General features: G+C 40.0%; 3 pseudogenes; all 3 read left to right on the forward strand.

Annotated features, from left to right (window-relative positions):
- Nucleotides 1-1,249: 1,249 nt before the first annotated feature.
- LOC106733846 (mitochondrial import receptor subunit TOM20 homolog) lies at nucleotides 1,250-1,997 on the forward strand (annotated as a pseudogene).
- Nucleotides 1,998-2,935: 938 nt separating this feature from the next.
- On the forward strand, nucleotides 2,936-4,573 carry LOC102470165 (CDK2-associated and cullin domain-containing protein 1-like; annotated as a pseudogene).
- A 1,338-nt stretch (nucleotides 4,574-5,911) lies between these two features.
- Nucleotides 5,912-6,183, forward strand: LOC102470594 (protein CEBPZOS-like; annotated as a pseudogene).
- The last annotated feature ends 279 nt before the right edge of the window (nucleotides 6,184-6,462 follow it).

The following is a 6,462-nucleotide window of genomic DNA, read 5'->3' on the forward strand; positions in this document are numbered from 1 at the left end:
AATATGTGTAATTACAAAATTATAATGTAGCGTTAAAATTAGGTAATATACCTACTTAGGTAGAACAGTAAATAATAATATTTTAATAGAGACCATGGAGACATGTATAGGGACAGGGACAATGAGATAGTGTGTGAAAGAGAATGAACTCAACTCTGAATATAGAATAGTCAAGTGTGAACTTAGTACCATGTAACAGAGTGGAGGTCAGTAAATAGCAAATTACATTAGGTAACGTTAGGGTTAAGGGGGATTTTGCTCAAATCCACCTACCTTGATTTCATAGAAAACAAACAGACCTTGGTAAAGTTTGAGAAGCCTGATTAAATTTTGGTCAAGCAGAGAAACTTTGTTAATACAGACAGAATTATTAAAACAATGGGCCAGCAGGTGATGTGGTGGTTAATGTGCTAGACTCCCACATGGCCAACCATGGTTTGAGTTCTGAACCTAATGGCTTGGTTTCTCACATTCCTTCATTCTCTTTCTCTCCGGTCAAATTTAAAAGATAATAAATAAATAAATTTAATAAATATTTGAAAAGAGAAAAATAAGAATTATTTAAAGAAAATTTAAATACGATTTAAAACTAAGTCAATTCTCTCACACACACAGCTATTTAAAACTATTTTTAAACAATCCTGCAGCTAACCCTTTAGTTTGAGACCCAGCAGCTTTTAAGTCACCCTGGGTGCTTCCGCTTGCATGCCCAGAATCCTGAGGAGAATGGGGATGGCTATTCTCTCTCTGGAGTGATTTCTCATTTTTCCTCACTGTGTCTCTTAAGTAAGCATATATGCTCTATAGCAAAAACTTAAAAAAATGTAAAATATCTTAATTAATAGTAAAAACAACACCATTTGTGAGTTGTTTAGAAATATCACATTGTGGGTACAGATGGTGAACTGTAGTAAATCACAATGCTTCATGGAGGTGAGTTACCTGGAAATATTTCTAGGGTTTATGACTAGAGACCTATTCAGGTATGCTGAGCATATGTGTGCTGTGGTTCAAGACTGGCTGGGTGTGAGAATTAATCATGATACTAAGACTCTCTTAAGGGTGCTCTCTGTCTCTCTCATGGAAGAAAAAAAACTTTTTGTAATAAAAACTGAATCCTCTAAAAAATAAAAATATTTATATAATTAAATCAAAATATTTATATACTTAAATAGTTAAGGCCTCATGCCTCCATGGCCAGCTGGCAATGGGTGTGAGTGGCACCACCTTTCCACTCAGTAAGGCAAAGATGGTGGGCCAGAACAGCACCACAACCACCTCTGGGATGTGCCAGGCCCTGTTCATCTGGTACTGCATTTACTTTGATTGAAAGCAAAGGATTGACCTCAACTTCTAGAACAGGCTGAAACAATAAAGAAAGAAACAGAAGTTTGCCAAGGAGACACCTGGGCTATCCAAGTTACCTGACCATAAAAATGCAGAAGCAGTTCAGTTTTCCCTGAAGAAATTCAGCATGCTAAAGAGTTGCTAGCCCAAGATGACTAAGAGAAGGTGGCAGACTGTTTGACCAATGCCATCGCTGTTTGTGGGCACCCACAACAGTTGCCTCAGGTGCTGTAGCACACGCTGCCACCTCCCATGTTCCAGATGCTGCTGACCAAGCTCTCAAAAAACAACTGGAGAATTTTTTAAAGAGATCTTTTATCCATAGGGTGTCTGCACTCATGGGAGACAGATAGAGAGAGACAGAGAGACAGACAGACAGTGAGAAAGTGAGAGAGAAAGTGAGAGAGAAAGTGAGAAATCACCTCCCAGCATGAATGCCCATGCATGCCACAATCCTTCCCCACCATTCTCCTCCTGGGATCTTGAGCATGAACATATTTGCACCTTGCATGAGTTTCAAGCCACCAGGTTTGGGACTCATACTATAGTTGGCCATGTGGGAGTCCAGCCAGGTAATAGCTATGCTGTCTGCTGGCTACCATCAGAATATTATAAGTGTTCAGAGCTTGACTAAAAATGACGTGAAGTGAGACATGAATGTCAACATTATAAAATCACAATTAATTATATTTTAAAAATTCTGAACTTGGAAGTTGAGCAGTTCTAGAGAATAAGGGGAATATGCTTGTTATAGGACTGTCCTGCGCTGAAATCTACCAGAGATATTGTTTATTTTGTGTAGATCTATTTGTCTTCATTTTCCCAGTAAAAAATGTATTTTGATAGAAAACTTCTCATTTTATAAATATACTCATGAGTTACCATGATACCATGGGTTTCTCTTATTCCTAAAACAAGCAATTAAAAAATACATATGATATAAAATATTTGCCCGCCAAAAAAGGGGAGGGACAGGTAAAAAGAGCTTATTTTTCACAATTATTTTATTTATTATTGCTATTTTTAAAAAAAATTTGTAGAACATGCACATTCATCAGAGAGAGAGAATGAGAGAGGGAGAATGTGAGAAAGCAAGCCACAATATCTGGGACTAGAATTGCTCTCTACTATGTGGGGCTCCAGTGCTTTAACCACCATGTAACCTGCTAGTCCTAAATGCATTTTTTAAAAATACAGAACAGTTTTGTATAAATTTAAAAATTATGTAGAAACTTTTGTTTATGAAAATTGCATATTAAAGTTTCTGAGAGATCATTTCTCCCCATTTGCTCTCAGATATTAAAAATAAAATTAATACAGGTAAAATGTCCTGTAGGATGCTACTGCTTTATGACTGCTGGTCCCAGTAGGAGAGCTCCTGAGCACTCACCACCATCCTCAGCATCTCCAAGAGGGCAGGCCTGGGGAGAGCAAGACACCTGGTACACCACAGCCTTCACCACCAGCTTATTTCTGCCCCTGGCATGTGAGCTCCAGGAGATAGCTGAGCCCACTGACCCAAGGAATTGTGACAGGCAGCAGGCTCTTGTTAGGCAGGCTGGTGCAGGGAGGGGGCAGAGGGAGAAGGATGGAAGAAAGCATAGAAGAGGAGGGGGACAGCTGTGAGTGATGATGGATGACCAGAACTACAACTAGGGGGCGACCTTGTAACATTTTCTGCAGCCACTGCCACCTCCACCACCCACTGTTGATTTCAGTTGCTGCCTGAGGGATTTTAGGGACATTGCTGGTGGTATCGGCTGTCTCTGTGGATAGAAAAGGCACAAAGGAGAGACTCTCAATGGGGTCCACAAAACCACTGGAGGCCAAGGGGGTGACCATGATGTTAAAGAGCTACGACTTGGCTGCAGCCAAGGCAATCCCCACCCCAGCTTTACTATCAACCTCAAAACCTCCACCTCCAAGCTCTTAATAAATATCACTATTAAAGATACAAGAGCACATACTGGGGGCTTCAGATCACTTAGTGGTTAGGCACTGGATGTTGATATGATCAACTGTGGTTCAAGTACCAGACATGGCAGGTTGAAATTCATGCCAGGCAAATGTGTATGTGTGCCAAAAATCTTGAGAATAGAATAAAAGTGAAGAAATTGAAATATGGCCATCTCCTACAGAGGGCGATTTCTCACTTTCTGTGTCTATCTTTTTTCTCTCTCTGGCAATCAAACATGCTCTGTAGGAGAAATCCCTCTCTAAAAAAAATTCTGGATAAAATTGGATAGTGTCATAGATGAACTTTTGATACAGAATCCAGATGACTATATCCCTATATCCTGTGAATAGATATACAGTTGCGTGTATGAGTGTGTAAGCCAGCAGCACTGGAACAGATGTATAGTGATCTGATTTAAAAGATTAGTCACATAGAGGGACAAGCAGATGGTGTAATGGTTATGTTGCTGAACTCCCATGTAGTCTACTATGGTTCAAGTCCCAGACTCAATGGCTTAAACTCACACAGAGCACCTGTTTATGCCTGTATTTATGCCAACATTATGTCCAAGATCCTGAGAAGAAACTGGAGGAGAAGGAATTGAGGCATGGCCATCCCACCTGGGGGTGACTTCTTGCTGTCTCTCTGTTTCTCTGTCTCTCTCTGTCTTTCCAGTTAGCGCATGTGTCCTATAGCAAAAACCTCTCTTCAAGAAAAAAAAATATATCACTTAGCATCTCAAAAGAGTTGCAAGCCAGTCCTGCAGATCTCTATACTGAAAGAGTTAATATAGTTCTTAGACAATACATGGGAGCATCACAGAGCATTGTGCCTCTTTTTCTATATATGAGAAAGCTTTACATGAAAACCAGCTTAACAAAGACTTAAAAGATGGCCTTATAAAGCTGTTCATGAAACATGTTGAGAAAAGCACATTTACAACAACAGGATGGCTTTACTTTTAGAAGCCCAGACAACACTATCTCAGGTCACATCTTCTACTATGGCAAATAACATAAAGTCCTGTATAATCTCACATCAGAATCAGTTCAGATGGCTCCAACTCTATTTCCCAAATATATCTCGAACATTTTCCCTCTGGCAGTAGAACATGGACTTGCTGAATATGCTGTTCAAGATCAGAAACTTCAAAGAGTACTTATTCTGGATGATTTTACAGGAGGTGACAAGTCCCAGAAGAGAGCTGGGAGTGAGTTCTCTTGTAACAGTTCATCAGCATATGCAATTTCCAGGGGGAAGAGACAGTGAATTTACTAAATGTAATTTCCTTCTGGAAAAGAGGATGCACCAGAGCTGCAGAAAGTGTACTCAGAACACAGTGGGAGCCTCAGACACTCAGGAACTCTCACAAAACTTTTTTAAGCGAGAAATCACCCCCCCCGGGGGGGATGGTCATGCCACAATCCCTTCTCCTTCATTCTCCTCTCGGGATCCTGGACACGCACGCACACATGCCTGGCGTGAGTTTTAAGCCACCGGGTCCAGGACGCGAACCACGGTCAACTACGTGGGAGTCCAGCAACATAGCATTATGCTAACTGCTGGTTCCCTCACAAAGCTATTTTTTTTAAAAGAGGTTTTGGTATAGGGCACATGTGCTTGCTAGAGAGACAGAAAGCATAAAATCACCCCCCCCCGAGGATGGCCATTCCACATTCCCTTCTCCTCCATTCTCCTCTTGGGATTTTGGGCACACAAACACACACACACATGCACACACACACCTGGTGTGAGCCTCAAACTGCAGAGTCTGGGACTCAAACCATATTTGACTATGTGGGAGTCCAGTGATGTATTTATTATGCCAAACCATATTTGATATGTGGGAGTCCAGTGATGTATTCATTATGCCATCTGCTGGTCCCCAAATTTGTTCTTACAAGGGGACATTGGACATACTACTTTTGTGTTTAATTTTAAAAAACAAAGAACTGAAAATGGGAGGTTGAGTAGTGATTAAGACACTGGACTCTCAAATAGCCTACCATGCTTCAAGTCCCAGATCTGGTTAAAAATCTTAAAAAATTGCACCAGACATGTGTGTGCACATGCTCAAATTCCAGGAGAATAAAGGAGAATGGATCGTGTCATGGCTATCCTCCCGGGTGATGATTTTTCACTTTTCCTCTCACTGTCTTTCTGTCTCCCTCTCAAGCAAGTACACCCTCCCTATGACAAAAATCTTAAAAATTCAAAAACAAAACAAAACAAAACAAAACAGGGACAGGCAGTTGGCATGGTGGTTAAGAAGCTGGATTCCTACATGGTCAACTTTGGGTTGATGCCCTGAACCAGTGCTTTGCTTTCTCACCTTTTCTCCCTTTCTCTTTCTTTTCTTCTTTGGTCAAATTAGAAAGCAATAAAAATTTAAGTAAGTAATTCTCAAAAACAAACAAACAAAAAATTCCTACTAGACATGTGGATGATTTTGAAATGGTACAATTTTAGTTAGTTTATCTACAAGTTCTGTGAGGACCAAGCACCTAGGAAAGTTATCATTGCTAAGTGATATCCAATAGACAAAATCAGCAGCTTTCAAAATATAAATGCAGAAGGAGTAGCAACCTGGAAAGCTTGAACTTCAGGATGGTCCACACTGTACAATCACTGGCACAAAAGATCTTTAAAGACATTTTAGTAGCTGAACTTGTGGGCATTTTTGGAGCATATACTTTTTTGTTTGATAAGATGAACACAAGCCAAGATTTCAGGCAAACAATGAATAAGAAATTCCCTTTCACTGATCTTATAACAAATCTAATGAACAATTTGGAATGTATGGGATCAGAGAACAAGAGTAATAAAAATGGTTGAACAGCACAAATAGAAGCAGTCACTACTTTCAGCCTTTCATCTGAGCTGCTTGAGACTTTTAGGAGAAGAAAGATGAGCATTTTACTCTGTAGGCTCTTGCAGGCCCCACATTACATCCTACTGATCAACAGAACTTTGGCTCTGTTGTGGCTTGAGTTTTCCACCCACTTGTTTCTTGCTTTTCCTCTGCACTTATTGTTAAATATTAATATTTTATGAATAAAAGGCTAAGGAAAGAAAAGAAACAACTATTCTAATGACTTTTTTCTCCCTGAACTCTACTACTGGTAAAAGAATAGAAACCAACTGCAGGTTCAGTATCC

This window comes from Tupaia chinensis, unplaced genomic scaffold (genome assembly GCF_000334495.1).
Source record: "Tupaia chinensis unplaced genomic scaffold, TupChi_1.0 Scaffold145467_1, whole genome shotgun sequence".
NCBI lineage: Eukaryota > Metazoa > Chordata > Mammalia > Scandentia > Tupaiidae > Tupaia > Tupaia belangeri.